The sequence below is a fragment of the Puma concolor genome, chromosome A1 (assembly GCF_028749965.1).
Source record: "Puma concolor isolate L17-30 chromosome A1, mPumCon1.1.hap2, whole genome shotgun sequence".
Classification (NCBI taxonomy): Eukaryota; Metazoa; Chordata; class Mammalia; order Carnivora; family Felidae; genus Puma; species Puma concolor.
The window spans coordinates 137,123,250-137,140,184 of NC_141667.1; the positions used below are offsets into that span (position 1 = coordinate 137,123,250).

Here is a 16,935-nt window from a genome sequence, read left to right on the forward strand (position 1 = left end):
CTGATTTGCTTGCTATTAACTTGATATTTTGGGCTAATGTGATACCGTTTTATTTTTTATACCTTTGTAACTACTTTTAGTGTTTTTAGTGTTTGCCACTATTTTATTTTTCAAAATTGTCCTGGCTGTCCTCCCACTTTTCCTTGTGTAATTACAGAATCGGCTCACTAAGGTCAATGGAGAGAAATGAAAAAATTTGTTGTGATTTATATGAATTTAATGATAAATAAAAGTTTAGGGTTTTTTTTCTACTGGCGATTTTCCCTTCTCAGGACATGGTCTAGCTCGCTATTTGTTCGGATCTTATTTTATGTCATTCAGTAAAATGTTGTTGTTTTCCTCACAAATGATCTGTACGTTTTGTTGCACATGTACTCAAGCACATTTTAGTTTTTCACTCTATACGGAACAAGGTAGTATCGAATATATTTTGTTTCTGCTTCTTGCTAGCGTAAATACAAATTTGACTTTTTGTGGTAGGACGATGTCCATATACCTTTGTGTTTAAGAGATGATCATTTCAGCCTCAGAAGGAGACTTGTGATGAGCTTGTCTAGTTGCATGCTCCCACCCAGGACTTTGACTCCTAAGGGAATCATTCAAATATTGAAGGAAATTTGAGGAGTTCGTAAAGGAGGCGCCAAGTTCAAGCAACAGTGGTGGTGCGTGTCTCAAGTGGTGGCACCGCCAGAAGCATAGCTGTGTTTATTCTGTACGTGTCCTTGGCTGTGTTCCACCCTCTAGCCCTCCATAGACACCGCACTGCCTGCCATCTAAGCCTGTGTGTTCCAGGCATCTTCACTGATCCCGTGACCTACCTGTTCCCCTTATAACAAATTCCATTTCTATTTATTTTCACCAGAGTTTGTTGTCTTTCTTGCAATCAAGCGCACGGGGTGGATAGATTTCGGCACAAAAGATTGGGTTTCAGGTTAAATTCCCTCAGGAAAATGAGATTGCAGAGAATCTGGGCTAGGTCATCTCTTCCGGGTTTGGTAAAAGGTCACGAACATCCCATTAACATCCCGTAGTGATATACTGGAGGCTCGCTCCCAGCAGTGGCCAAGAAGTTAATTAAATTATCATCAGCAGTCACCTTGAATGAAGTGCTTACTGAGGTCAAAGTTTGGAGGGATCAGGGTACTGTGGCCACATCATGCAATAAACAGCAATAGATACTTCTAATAATGCTGCACAGCTTATCAAGTAAGAGTTACCAAACTCACATCCACAAATTCTTGTCACAGGGATGCACTGAAAACAAGAGATTTACCATGACTCTGTTGACGAGAACTTATCTGTTAGTTACAGAGCTAAGGTGACCCAATTCAAGCTAAAAATGTGTTGCTGAAATACACTGTTATTTGAATCACAGCTTCACCAGGTCACTCTTGTGAATGTTAGAGTTTTCATTAGGTAAGAGTAGTCCTCCACAATTTAGCTGAGGATCAATTAGAATAACTGAAGGGCTCTCATCCCCCCCCCTGAGCTTTGTGGGTCACTTCACCACATCTCTCCCCTTGTTTGATGAAGGATATCCTCTCTTGCTTAAAGATATTATACCTCCTTCATCTATGGGAGTTCACTTGCAAAAGGAGTCCACTTCTCCTCAGGCCTACTTCCCTCCAAACAATCAGACATATAGGTAGAGTCAGATCCCAACAGGACCTAGGGCGCCAGTTGTAAAATCAAATCTGGGAGAAGTGAGAAACTAACAACAACAACAACAAAAAGAATTGACTCTGGTAATGTAGCAACAAAAATCTACGGAATATATGGGGGATGAATTCTGAAGGTTCACATCCAAGAAGAAAGAAACATTTTAGATCAGGCTGAATTGAGCAGTGTATACATACACAGACTAGAATTGTGACTCAGTAGGGTAGCTCAGGGAGCCATTTGCTGTGCTGGTGGATGGAATGCTGGTACCCCTCACTAAAGGAAATTGCCAGAAATTCATTTTTTGTAAAATTACTAAAAACCGTACATCATCTTATTTAAAATTCTAGTTGAAAACTTGGACCACACATTTCAAAGATACTTAATGAAAAACATTAGCTAAATGATTGACACAAGTGCCTTTGAGGACAGAGAAGTCATTACTTTTGGTAAGGGAGAAATTTGGAGATTAGGTATTAACTGTGCCTTATAAAACTTGAGTTAAATTTGTATTCACTCTCTTTCTAGTCGTGATCAAATTGAATGTTTATGCTTGTTTACTAAAAAAAGCAAGAGGATTTCTTTGTAATATTTGGAAACTAGTTTAATGGTTACTTTCCAAGGACTGCTAACTTATTAGTTTTCAACTAATTTATATTTGTTATAGAACACTACATTGGTTAAAAATGTGTGTTGTAAAGAATTATGTTTTTTTCATTCCTCTATTTGAGTAGCTTAAATTTGCTCATTAACTTTGTGAAAATTAACTCACTGAATATGGCCTCCCTGATTTATGATAATTATTTGAACTAGTATGCGCTAATAATGCACTCATTTATTTTTGAAAATACAACTGACACACGACAAATAGTTTAGTCTTTTAACACCGTATGAAATTTTGGTTTTCTACTGTAACATATTCTGGAAGCAAGAATTCCTGGTGTGGATTTATCATGTAGCACCTGCTCATTGCTGAGTGGGCCTTGCAGCATTTCCTGCTCGAGAGCCTTGATAAGTATGTCGATCATAACAGCACCAACATCTTTAGAAAGAGCTGTGTTGGCTTTTCTCTCTACTATGAGAGTACTGGTTGGAACACTGCAATTTAAATGGGCTCTATGATTTTGATGGAAAGGAAAAACCCAGAGGATGGCAAAGGCCAAGAAGCAATTTAGTTAATAGTTAATAGCTCAACTGTTAAAAGCAAAGAGAGCTAGTTACCATAATCGACAGCAAAACTAGTCTGGTAAACTAAATAATCTAAACCACATGAATCTTTAGCGCTATTTAATTGAGCGTGGGAAAGCTAGATGAATAGAAACTAACAATAAAGTAACCAACCTAGTCTCCTATTTTGGCTTGATTCTATCTCTAGGAGGTCCACTTGGATTCCAAAGTCATCTCGTGAGTCATTCTCTAGTTTCTGAGTACAGAGTTGGAATCACTACTGTAGCAGACAGATGCTTTTTGTGACTCCTGTCACATTCACATTCAGTTTATCCTGTATTTCTTAAAATGTTATTTTTTTCCCTGTGTCTCCTCCCTACTTAGGAGAAAAGGTGAGACCTGGTATTATTGGCCACTGGGTGAGATTAACAGATAATTAAAATGTTGGCCTTTTCTAGAGCTTGTAAAATTAAAAAAAAGAGAGAGGGAGAGAGAAAGAGAGAGAGAGAGAGAAGGCAGTGTATTTGGGCACAAATGCAGGGAGCCGGTAGAACTTGCAGAAGTTCACTTTTAAAAATATTTATTTATTCATTTTGAGAGAGGGAGAGAGAGAGTGAGGGGAGAGACAGAGATTGAGGGGGAGAGAGAATCCCAAACAGGCTCTGTGCTGTCAGTGCAGAATCCAATGTGGGGCTCAATCCTATGAACCATGAGATTGTGACCTGAACTAAGTCAAGTCATATGCTTAACTGACTGAGCCGCGCAGACACCCCATGGAAGTTCACTTTTGATTATTTCTTTTCTCTCATTGAAATGGGAAGCAAGTTCATCAGCTGAGAGGGAGAGGATGAAGGAGGAGAATTTCAAAATTTGAGTACAGGGGAGACTGTATGGAATCATCTAGGTGAGTGGGCGAGTGAATGGTCTGAGGAGATAGAGTAAAATTTTCAGTCAGTATTGGGGTCCATTTAAAGTGATGACAAATTAAAGTAACTACAGTTAGCATGGTAACAGTAATGATGTGTGAAGGTGTGTGAGTATGTGTATGTTAATGTGTGTGGGGTGTGTGTGTGTGTGTGCGTGTGCGTCTGTCCTCAGCTTCTCACCTCACTCACCTACTTAGGTACAAGCATAAAGTAGGCAGAAAATTGAACTTAAGTAAGGTTAGGTTTAACTGAGATTAAACAAAGGTTTTGGTCTAGCCAAGGGAATAAGAAAAAGCTTGAGCAAAACTCAAGAACTGGGGACACATGCGGTGGAGGGATTTTAATGACTTGCTAGAGTTGGCTGTATATGTGGAGAAGTGAGGGAGTAAGGTAAAAGGAAAAGACCATAGAAGCAAAGAATTGTGAGCAGTGATGGGGAGAAAGAATTGTTGTGATTGGTGTAATAATGTACGTGACTTGAAAAGATAGGAATGGTTAGAAAATAGCAAGACTGAGATTAAAATTTGGGAGGAGGGGGTTTAGTGTTTGATAATGACAAGATTTAGGGTTGGGTTGTGGGAATGACTAATCAAGGCAGGTTGTAGGACAATATCATCAAAGGAGAGGAAATAAGAAATCAAAAGAGTTTGGAAATTGAAGGAATCATCTATTTGCCTGGCACAAACACCAGTAAATATGACCAAGGCAACTCTACAATTGATTGGCCAAATGGGAACACTTTCGAGAGTAAAATGTGGGTCTATTCAAAATTACCACAGAACAACAAGTGAAATTGGGGCCATAGTTCCTTAAAACGTAGTAACAGAGAGGGTGCCAGTGAGCAGTAGATAAAATCTTCAGGTACTAGGAAGAGTGACCTTGGGGCTCTCAGAAGAATGAAGGGTAGTGGAGAGTCTGATGGGATGGGTTTTAAGCTAGTGTTGCTTGTTATTGGTGTGAACAGTAATAAAGTGTCTGATGAGTATAATGATGGAAAGGATTTGGTATTTGGGTGTGAAAGGAGTTTGGTAAGAATGTCTGGAAAGCCTGGAACTCCCATTTAACTTTTGATCACGAAGGTGTGGGATCTGAGAAGATGCAGTGAACACTCTCTTACCCTCTTGCCTTGCCAAGAGTAGCGGGCATCCACTAACCATATCATCTTTTCCTAGACTAGATGCTTCAAAGACTCACTGGAAAAATATATCAAACAGAAGGAGAAAGAGGCAGGAAAAGGAATGATCTAATGTGTAGAAAGCCGAATAATCTTTCTTAGGTCAAGGACTTGCCTGAGGTTTTAACCTGCTATGGTTTACAGGTTTTTAAAATTTCTGCGTAGTTCAGATGTATTTCAAAAAAGGTTAAGAGGTATTCATTTAATTGCCTGTGTGGATGTTCTGGCAGGAATTAGAAAAAAAATATTGTAAAAGTGAAGGGAGAAATGTGGCTTGTTAATAGTTCATCTTCAAGACTCAAATGAAGACACGAAAAGAAAATGAATATGGGCAAAAATAATAGACAAAAGGCATATCTCACCAAGTTGGTTTTATATAACTTGTAATAATCAGCTTTCAGGAACAGAAGATAGCACAATGCTGGCTTCCTTTGTCTCTTCTGTCATTAACTGTGCTCAGGTACTGGGGCAGGTAAAATTCCAGTTGCATTGTGGGAAGTGCCTTGTTGTCTTGAGCAGCGGCTTGGGCTGATGTTATTGTTTGACTCAGAAGGAGACCTCATTCTTTTGAGAGAGAGAGAGAAAAAAGAACTTAGTGCTGATAATATACCAGGAATCCTGAAGCAAACTCTTTTCAATATGTAAATAAGTGAAAATCATTCGCTCTTTGTCAGTGTTTCTCTCTGCCTTTCATATCACCTCATGAGGTTCCAGACGTACATTTAGCTACTGAAATTACTTGAGCTACAAATAAGTGTACGTGGAAAAAAAAAAAGAAGATACCTCTACATCTGTGAAAAGCAGCTCCGACTAGAATATTAATACATTTATGTAAATTTAAAATCCATTCCAGGTTTTGAAAAGCTTCAAGTTTGGTTACTTTTTGCTCTGTGACAGCATCTTTATGTCCAAGTCAAATGAAGGAATTGTTCCCTTTGGTCCCTTTGTTTTGAGGAGTAAAGCTGGTAAAGAAATGAGGTTTGAGAGGTGATGTGTAAGACTTTTTTTCTTGGAGCGTATTTAACTACATAATAAGTGGTGTGATAAATACACATCAAAGGTCATTTTGAAACATTCCTCTTCCCTCCTTTGCCTGGATAACCCCTAATTACCCTTCAAACCTCAGGTAGTTGTCATTTCTTCCAGAAGTCATCTGATAGTCCCAGGATTAGATGCTTTTCATGTCATAGCCCTTCATGTTTTCTTCTTTTACGGCACTCATCACCACATTTTATTGAACTTACAGTCCTGATTCAGTTTTATGTACTCAGTGCTATCTGTTATATGTGCCTATAAGGAATGCTCGATAAATGTTGATTTCATTGAAATATAGAGAAGAGTGCTTTCACTATTTCTCCTATTGTCTGTAAATAAGCCCTCTTTGCCTCATATAGGCAGTTACATATCACAATGGCAGTTTTGGAGGTGAAAATCCTAGTGAATCTTCCAGAAGTGTTCTGCTTATAATCAGAAGGCAGGTTAAGTGTTAAAACAATAAAAATCCATAGTATGCTTGTGCTAACATTCAGATTTATCCTGGGCAAAACAATGGGGAAGCAGAAAGTTTTAAAAACCCTTGATTCATCCTTAGAACCCTCCCCAACAGTGCTTCCTTCTCTTTATTAAGGGTCCATCATATCCATGTTGCTCCCTAGATACTTTTTTATTTTTTTTATTTTTTTTATTTTTGGGACAGAGAGAGACAGAACATGAACGGGGTAGGGGCAGAGAGAGAGGGAGACACAGAATCGGAAACAGGCTCCAGGCTCTGAGCCATCAGCCCAGAGCCCGACGCGGGGCTCCAACTCACGGACCGCGAGATCGTGACCTGGCTGAAGTCGGACGCTTAACCGACTGCGCCACCCAGGCGCCCCATGTTGCTCCCTAGATTCTTATGAAGGCCAGAATGTCCTACGCTTCTTCCTCCATAAAAACTTGTTTTTATTTTTTTTATTAAAAAAATTTTTTTTCAACGTTTTTTTATTTTTTTTTATTTTTGGGACAGAGAGAGACAGAGCATGAACGGGGGAGGGGCTGAGAGAGAGGGAGACACAGAATCGGAAACAGGCTCCAGGCTCCGAGCCATCAGCCCAGAGCCTGACGCGGGGCTCGAACTCACGGACCGCGAGATCGTGACCTGGCTGAAGTTGGACACTTAACCGACTGCGCCACCCAGGCACCCCAAAACTTGTTTTTATTAACAGAACATTTGGAAAGGGTGTAATAAAAAAAATTCTGCCTAAAATGACAAGTACGAGATGTGGTCTATTTGTCTTTTCTTTCATTAAGTCTTTTCATAAAGCTCAGCTCTGGATGAACCAGTCTTTTTCTGTGTTTATACTTGATCAAGGAGGTGGAACTTAGGAATCACGAAAGTAAAGCAGATAATTTTTGCTCTATATTCATTACCCCCAGCCTCAGTTCGGTCTTCAAATTTCCCAGTATTTTTCCCCCCAGATTTTCTAGAGCGCAGAGCTTGAGGCAAGGATTAATATGCTGTTCTTAATGGGGATGATGGTGAGGATTTAAAAGATGGGGAGCAAGGCCTCAAGAAACGTAAAACAACACAATGGGACAAGTAATATGTTGCCTGCCTGCTTCACGTCGGCTGTGAAGTATGTCACTCAGTAGGCATGTTCTCTCAGGAGGCAGGGAATTTCTGTGGTTGGGTTCTAAAGAAGATCTGCATCTCAAGTAGTCTGTGGAAGGGAGAAACGAGGCGAAGTGTAACATCGAGTTCCTTCTTGTCTCCCATTTCCCATGCCCTTCTGGGGTGCATGTGCTTGCCCATTGGTGGATATTCGAGAAGCCCTAGGGTGTGGCATTTTACTCAAGGCTAGAAGTGGAAAGGTGGCTTGAAATGGATAGCTCAGTGTGTGGGATGGGGAACCACATAGGCACAGTACACAGAATCTACTGTGGGAAAGTTGTCACAGGCAACAGCGGTGGGTATGGCATAGTACAGGAGGGAAGTAGTCCTTCCTAGAAAAAGTAATAATCAAAGGAATTTAAGGGGGTTATGGTGGCACTGTAATGTGTCAAGCTGGCTAGTTTGAGTGTGTTTCCCAGAATTCCTCTTCCTTTAGATATCCTTTTAGGTGGGCCACAAAGGACATTTTCACATGAGATATAAAAGAAGTAAAGCACCAGCCATTTTATATTTTACCCTCAGAAGGTTGGGGCAGGACCTTTTTTGTTACAGCTCACATATGTTGTTGCTTAGCTGCTGGCTCAACTCACTGCATGCAACTATCCTAGCATCCTATGAATTTTCCTTCGCTTTCACTTCTTGGCCAAGTGGGTGTGTTTAGTTCCATGATGAAAGGCATGGGCTTCTCCTGAAGAACACTGACTCCATCAAGGTTAGGTTTTAGATTGTCCCGATGGGTTTCAGTTTCTCCTGCTGTCTCCATTTTGCATCCATCTTCCTTCTCCATTGCCTGACCTCAACATCCAACATCAGACATCAAGATAGCAGTTTCACAGGGTGTTTTACCAGTGTCCATTACTGCATAAAGTCAAATACAACTTCGCAGTTATTTCTTTACGAAACCCTGACTGATGCAGAGGGGAACGAGGTTTTTGTACACTACAGTCTACCACTTGCACCTCCATGAACTTCTTAGATCCTTTATTGAATCCAGGTCTCTTATATTTTGTGTGAGACTGGAGATGGCCTTGCTCCTCTCCCGAAGAGTCCCATCAGTCACAGAGACCCTTTCAAGGCAGTGTTTAGTCTTCATCTCCTGGATGACTGAGCAAAGAGAGTCAGTGAAATAAAGCTCTGGTCCCCACAGTTGGCAAAAAGGAATGGTGGGTCCATGCTTTGAGATAACATTCCTCATTCTGTAAGGCATCTGCTTGAAGTCAGTTCATGATTCAGTTTCTAGGGAAGGGGCTACTTTTCCTAGCAAAGATGGTTCAGTATGATTTGGGCTTTCGAGATTTTGGGATCATTCACCAAAATTTTCCTATCGAAGATCTCATTGTCCCTCTGTTTCTTTCCCGCTGTGTTGACTATAAAGTAAGACCTCTGAAAGCTGCACATTTAGTGTCCATTATAGTTCTGTCACCCATTAACCAGATCCTGGGATTGCTTTTTAGTACAGTCTGCTGCAGATACAAAGATAAGGGTGTCCTTTAAAGCTACCACTCAGGTAATTTGGCTTTTTTGTTTTAATTTTTTTTAAATGTCTATTTATTTTTGAGACAGAGAGAGACAGAGCATGAACAGTGGAGGGGCAGAGATACAGGGAGACACAGAACCTGAAAGAACCTCTGAGCTATCAGCACAGAGCCTGACATGGGGTTTGAACCCACGAACCATGAGATCATGACCTGAACCATGAGATCATGACCTGAGCCAAAGTCGGATGCTTAACCGATGGAGCCACCCAGGTACCCCAGGTAATTTGGCTTTTAAAACATGCTCCTTTTTGGAGGTGGGTGGGATAGCACGACACCCACCATTTCTTCTTGCATGGTCTCTAGCGTTGTTATTCTAATGCACATTTTTATATTAGCATATTTTGCATACTGATTAAGTGCCACAGCCAATGATTTCCCAATGCTTGCTTTTTATGTACACTTCCTTCCTATTAATCACAGGTGGATGCTTAAGTACCACCCCAATTCCCACCGATATGGTCTCTGTTGGTTTTGTACCAACTTCCCATCCTGAACATCCTTTCTGGAGCCATTTCCTGCACCAGTTTTTTTTTAGTTCAGATCTTATAAAAGGCTGAGTCTAAGTAAAGGTAAAGGCACAGGTTTTTTTTTTTTTTTTTGTGCTAGTCAAGCTGAGGTAAAAACGGGTTAATGAAAAGGCAACAAACGAAATACCTACAGAGCAATAAAATGTGATATACCATCGCACTGGCTCCCACTTCATGATGAGTTTTGAAGAGACACAGCAGGCATGTCTGCTTGATATGTGCTTCAAATAGGAACCGCACATTTGGTGGTAAATGGAAGAAAAAAAAAAGAAGTGGGATTCATCTGCCTGGCCCCATCCTGTCTCTTGTTTCCCATTGGTCATGTTTCACATTACCAGAGATAATTAACCTGAACTTTGGCTTATCCACCTGGCTCCTTGGTGGATGCTCTTGAAGCCAGACTCTACCCTTGCAGTATATTATTTTACCCACACCTAGAAAATGAGGGGTAACAGCATGGACTGCCTAATGCGTGAGGTGTACCAACTGTAGAGTTGACCTTGGGTTTCAGTGGGAACTGTAGCCAGCACAGAGGCTCTACAGTGGCAGTAGAGTAGTGGTCTTGGAGGCAAGTGGTAAGTGCTGAAAGAGGGAAGCTGTTGATGAAATTTGGGGAGGTACATTTGTGTCTGTTTACATTGTGACTGGTATCACTAATAGGCTTCTCTGGCCAACTCATTTTCCATCCTTCCTCTACAACCTTTATTTCAGACTCATCTAGTCCACCTACAAACCATTGACTTCTTCCCACTCATCAGAAAAGCTTGACTTCTTTTTACAGAGAATACAAGAGCAATGTGAGAGATACTTCTCATGTGGTAGACATCAAAGATGCAAGCTTACCTCTGACTGTAGCCCTTCTATACTTGTTACCTCCTATTACTATAGAAGAGTTTCCTTTTCTTTTGTTAAGATCAGTTCTTTAGCCTGTGTACGGTGTCCCATCCCCTCTTACCATCTCAGGAACCTGCAACACGATGGCTGACTTCCTTTGCTTTCTCTTACATTCAAACTCTCCCGCTTAGCTGATTCCATTGCAGATCAGTAATCTACTTTATCTGTAGATTTACGTGCGTATGATGTTGAGGTGATTGTGTGTACAAACATCCCTGATTTTAATACAGTTTTCTTTCAAATATAAAAGTGGTACATACTTTTGGTTACAAGTTAAATTTTATAGATAGAAATGTTCATAATCTTTATCATCCTACCTCCCTATTACCTCTCTTCGATAGCAACTATATTAGCAATTTGATGTGTTCATGCTAAACTATACAAATACATACTTTTGGAGAGACAATCAGTGCTCACTGAAAATCCTCTGCATTTCCTGGCCTCTCTCTTGATATTAGTAAGGTTCATGTGATAAGTGCTAGCCAATTAAATCTGAATGGAAGTGATGTGTCACTTTGGGACTGAGACCCTGCTGTGGCAACCTTAGAAGCTCCAGGTTCTGGGTGGCATAACTTTGAGATGGAGAAAACCTCCTGGTTGGCATAGGTTTTGGGTGAGAAAGATATAAGCCTTTACTGTCTCAGTCTATAGAACTTTCAGGGTTTTCTGCAGAAGTACTTTGTGATGTATTATGGGTACACAACTATTATTCTGGAAATTTCTTTTCTTTTTTTACTTAACAGTATTGCCAGGACTTATCCATCTTTTCTGAAAGCTGAATCACATTCTATAGTATCACCATATCATGACTTATTTCACCATTTCCTTACTGCTGGGATTTCAGATTGCTTATGATTTTGCTTTAGTATGGTTTTGCCTCTAAAAACCATGTTGCCATAAATACCTTTGCACAGACAGCTTTACATATTGACATTTTTATTTTTGTAGTGTAATTTTCCCAAAATGAGATGCACAGGTCAAAAGATTTATGTGTGTTTATTTAAGTAGGGATTTCCAGACTCTTTAACAAAATTATTTTAAGCTTTTCACACATACTTCAGAAATATATGAGTGCCTGTTTTCCTTTATTCTTAACAACACTGGATGATATTCCTTTTCACCGTTTTTGCTAATATAATATACAACAATTAATAGTAAAAACTTATTACTATATAGATAAAATTATTAGGATGCAAAATTATTTTTTGCCTTCTTTGCTCAATATATATTTTCTAAAAACATTTTACTCCAAATTTTTATTTAAATTCTAGTAAGTTACTTTGTTCAATATTTAAAAATACTACGATTTAATTTGTGGTCTTTACCAGTGGTTTTCAAACTAACATTTATCCAGAGCACTTTGAGGGCTTGTCAAAAGGCAGATTTCTGGACCTCCCCAGAATCTGCGTTTCTAACAAGTCCCAATGTACTGCTGGTGGTTATTCCTAGAACTTCCTTGGAGAACTGGCTTAGGCCACAGAAAGAATAATATGGGTAGCACAAATTAGTAATAATGAGATTAGGATGCTTATCTCTGCATTTATCTCACTGTGTAGGGCATTTATGAGTTCTTTTCTATTTCCCTATGTATGATTTTCTGGTAGGTAATGATTTTTACATGTTCTCTAAGGGCACTTAGGAAAGCCCTGTGAATTATTTGTAGGAAAAATAGCTCCAGAGTAATAAGGTTAGAATCCTAATAGAAAGAAAGAAAGAAAGAAAGAAAGAAGAAAGAAAGAAATAAGGAAAGAAAGAGAAAGAAAGAAAGAAAGAAAGAGAAAGAAAGAAAGAAAGAAAGAAAGAAAGAAAGAAAGAAAGAAAGAAAGAAAAGTAAAAAGAGGCCATGGCTTTTAAAGAAGTATCTTGAAATATAAAACTGATGAAGCATACTAATAGAATGTTTTAGGGATGTGGAATGCTGAGGCATTGGAAGGATATAGAACATGTCTCTACTTTGTCTCTGCGACTCCAACTTGGCAGATAAACATTTTCACTTAACTTTCAGTCATATTGTAGGGATTGTATCAATGTTTTATTACGTCTACTCATTGATTCATTTGCCCTTTACAATTATTAAAATAATGTCATAAGTTTCCTCTTGGGAACTACCTGTTTCCTTGCCACAAAACATTTAATACATACATTAACATTAGGGAAGTGTTTAAGGTTTTTCCAAGATTCTCATGAGAAAGCGAGGGGAATACAAATTCAGTGAAATGACATTCTTATAGGAGTAAACTTGATTCAACTCCCATATATATATTTTGAAGTAAGTCAATTTCAAATTCTAAATCTATAATATATAATTATTACTAAGGTAGTTTATAATAATATATAAAAATATAGCTATATTGTTATATGCTATAACTATTGACAGTTATTTAACTGCAATTATTACTTTCATTTACCTGCTAGTGCCAAAAAAGTTGTTATATTCCTCATATCTCGACAATACACCAACATTTGTACCCCAAAGGTGGGAATTATTACTTTGGGAGATGTTTTACATTTGAACAGTGAATAACTCAACCTCCAGGCCTTCCCAGGGACTGGATATGTCATCACCATACAAGAAGGTGTCAGCTCTCATTGGATGTTGGAGATTGGTCTGGCATTTGGTCCTCAAAAACTTTAAGGTCTGATCCAATTTACGGCACAGGATTTTATTCAGTCATGTGTGGTTAGGACTGGGAAGGACCATAGTGCAAATCCCGTCATTACAGAAGCAACAGGACAGAGAGGTTAAGGGAAATGCCCAAGATCATAATTGTTTAAGGACCCAGGCAATGGTATAATAAAAACTGATGAAATATATCAAGTGTTTTCTTTGTGTCAGGAAGAGTCCTTTAGATGTATTATTTTATTTGTTGCTTACATTTTGATAATTTAATCCTCCCCTCTGAAGATGTGGATACATAGAAGCAGAGCAGATGAGAATCTTTTCTAATACCACACAGGTGGTTAGGACTGGCGGTGAGTCTCGGTCCAAGGCTGAGTGCCCCCATCCCATGCCCTCTCCTTACCCTGTTGTCCCCAGACTGTCTCCTATGGAATGCTCAAAAACTACATGACAATTTCAGAAACTATACTGTGTGGTGTACAAATGCTAAGTACCTTGTTGGAATTTGAAAAATCAGACTTAGGAATCCTTATGCTGTCCAAAAGATGTGTTTATGCAAGTAGCTGAGTCTAAGTCAACAAAGAGTTTGTTGATCATAATCCCATATGCCTCCCCACACAATGCACATGCACATCATTTCAAATCTAGAGTAGGTTGTTGACATTCTTTTTCTTATATGGCTTTCCCTCTTTCCTTTGTATAAGATTGAAGTTTATTTTTAGCCTATTAATACACCTGAAATTTATTATGTTTGTTCAATGAGAAAGAAATCAATAGCTTTTCCTACTAGGCCTTTATACAGTGATCAGATTTTAGTTTATACATTGTACATTTCACCTTCCCTCACTGTTTTTACAGGCAGATTATTTTTATGGCCTAATGGGCCTTTAATGGGCCATAAACACCTTATACATTTTCAAGTTCCATGATAACAAGCAAAAGGAGCATGCCAGTTCTACAAGTCTCAAAACCAGGCCTTTGATAAAGTGTTAATAAAAAAATATGTAAGTCATTAAAAAAAAAAAAAGAAAGAAGGGTTAAATTTTGTTGCCATCACATTGAAGTGTTATTTTTGGCTAATGTTACATGCAAATATAATGGGTTTCTTTAATAATTACTTTATGAAAACAAGACTTACTGGAAATTTTGTTCAAATGGACCAGTGGGACTTTGCACACATTTTTGGGAAAAACTCTTGCATACAGTTCTCTTTTCTTTGCTCTGGCCGACTCCTGACTTTGTCTCAAGAAAGATCCTCCTTATGGGACATTCTATTGTCAAACGGATTTTACTTATAGCTACCATATTACCTCTGATCCAATTTCTTTATTTTAAATAGTAAAATATGAACCGATGTGAAGAAATCTAAGGTGGAATTTCTATGGTCCATTTAGAACCTCCGGCAATTCACTGTTGGGTAGCAATAGTAACACTAGTTGCTTTAGAAATAGCTTAAGACATGGGAGACACTGTTCACAGCATCTTATTATTTGCTAGTGAGTTTTGACATCATTCCATTAGGAATTTGCTGGTTGTACGGTGTGTGTGTGTGTGTGCGTGTGTGTGTGTGTGTGTGTGTGTGCATGTGTTGCGTACTCACGAGTATATGTGTGTGCTTCATTAAGCCGTATCTGTAAACTTCTGGTGGGGGGGCGGTAAATGAGAAGTTAGTGGTTTAAATATTTTTGTGAAATAGGTACCATGGTTTTCTTTCTCTCAAGGTAAAAATTGTAGAAATGCCTTTTGTTGAATTGCAGCTGAATTTTTGGATGAACTGGCTCACGTTAATCTTACTTTATTGGACGTGTAAAGCAGCTGCAGGGGACTGGTAGTAACTACACCTGAGCTGAAGTCCCAAAGACCTGAATTTTTCCTGGAAAAATCAGAGCACAAACTTAGCCTGCAGGTAGAGTCCATGTTGTGGTGAGTTTCACTTTCCTGGGCAGCCAGCAGCCTGCTCCATGGTTGTCCACTGGCCTTTTGCCAGCTGGAAGATGGAGACATGGATCTGCTTGTTCTTCTGGCCAATAGACCCAAAGTATCCCCTCATCCCCTCCTAAAACATCATTATGTAAAACAAAACAATGCTTGCTAGATTCTCCCTCTCTCTTTCTTGTAAATGGCAAGAATATTTCAAAATAGTGTTGCTTCGTTGAATGCTCTAGAAACATACTTGCGTGAATTAGAAGTAAGCTGGCATTTTAATTTTGTCTCTTTCTGTTGTTTAGAATTCAGTCAGCTGCAAGGACCTCGCAGAACATACATATAGAATGTTCATAGGTGCTGCCGGATTCTGCACGCCACCCTCATATTTTGAGATATGTCCATACAAGTCAGCTTGAATTTGATAATATCCTGTCAATTAAACTAAACCTTGTCTTCAAAGCCAAATAGCATAAGTGCCCGGGGCACCTGCAAAATACGCAGGCACACAGGCTCAAGTGGATAGTTAGGTGTGCAATTACTTGATTTATACACACGTGTGTTTCTGAAATTACAGCTGCAGGATTTGTGGTCTCTGCGGGGGTGTGAACAGTTTTGCTGGCAAGCTGTGTATGCCTTACTTTGGAAATTTGGCTCCCAACACGAATTCCCCTCCCATCGCTGATGGAGAACCAAGTCTCTATGTCACTTTTCCATTTGCCTTCCACAGTGATTCAGAAAGAAAACAGTGCTATTGTGCTGCTCTAATGGGGACTTGCTGATTCATCTCACAAGGGCAATCATCTTCGCTATTCATTATACAAACACGAGCTAATGATGCCGTGGATGTGGTAGAACTTGGCATGAGGAGGGTGGGCTTTCCCTCGCCGTTACTGACCGAATACTTGTAAATTTACTTGAGGGGCCACAGTCCTTTCCGCAGAACTCCCCTATTTCAAGTTAGGGTTTTGAAACTAACGAATTCCTACAAAAGAAGTTTCTGTTATTCTTTTAGTTTTGCAGCTATTTAAGGACAATGCTTGTCTTGAAGTTCTATGTATACTGTTAACCTTTCGGTTTAGCTGTAGAGAAGCTTGCTACTGCCAGCTGACTCCGTCACTCAGTATAGCCCACACTCAGGAAACCTTATCCATGCCCCATCTAGGTGAGTAATTAAATGCAGGGTAGATTTACAGTTGAGTGGACTTGCTTATGGTAGGGTGGCCACCATATCTTCTCTCCCTTTTGAATGTTTCCCCTTCACACCACAGCTTTGTATCAGGATGACTGGAAGCAAATGTGAAATCAAATATTAAAGAGCAAACATGGACTATAAAGGGGGTGGCACATTGGAAAAAAAGAGACAAGGACATTGAAGGATTTTGCCATCCAAGCAGAGGAAAATTATTCTGACTTGCGTAACTTTGCAGCTTTGTTAATATTAGAAGATGTAGCTATTATTAGATTGCCTTTTCATAAGGAAATGACACAAGGACATTTCGGTAACACTTAGAAAACTCACACTTTCTGCAAAACCCCTGTTTCCTCAAGAGGCTAATAGGAGTTCAACACGGATAGAAAAAACACCACTCTTTTCATCTATTCTCAGAATAGTTACCTAGAATCATAAAGGCTGGAGATTGAAAAGGCCTATTCAGCTCTCAGCTGCAGTCTCCAGGGATCTGGACAGAGTTTTTCCTCATAGTATAGTACATTTCCTACTGTTTTGTATGGTTTTATTTTAATGGCCTCAAAGCCTTCTCCACTTCTATGGAAAACTTGTTCCAAACTCTAGCCAATCCCATCACGAAAATTACTTTCTTAACAGAAATGAAAAGCTATCTCTATTTTTTTTCC

At 39.3% G+C, this 16,935-nt stretch overlaps 1 long non-coding RNA gene across 1 annotated transcript in view; it reads left to right on the plus strand.

Annotated features, from left to right (window-relative positions):
• Positions 1-16,935, plus strand: part of LOC112861609 (uncharacterized) — a 445,815-nt gene that overhangs the window by 12,162 nt on the left and 416,718 nt on the right. The window lies entirely within an intron of this gene.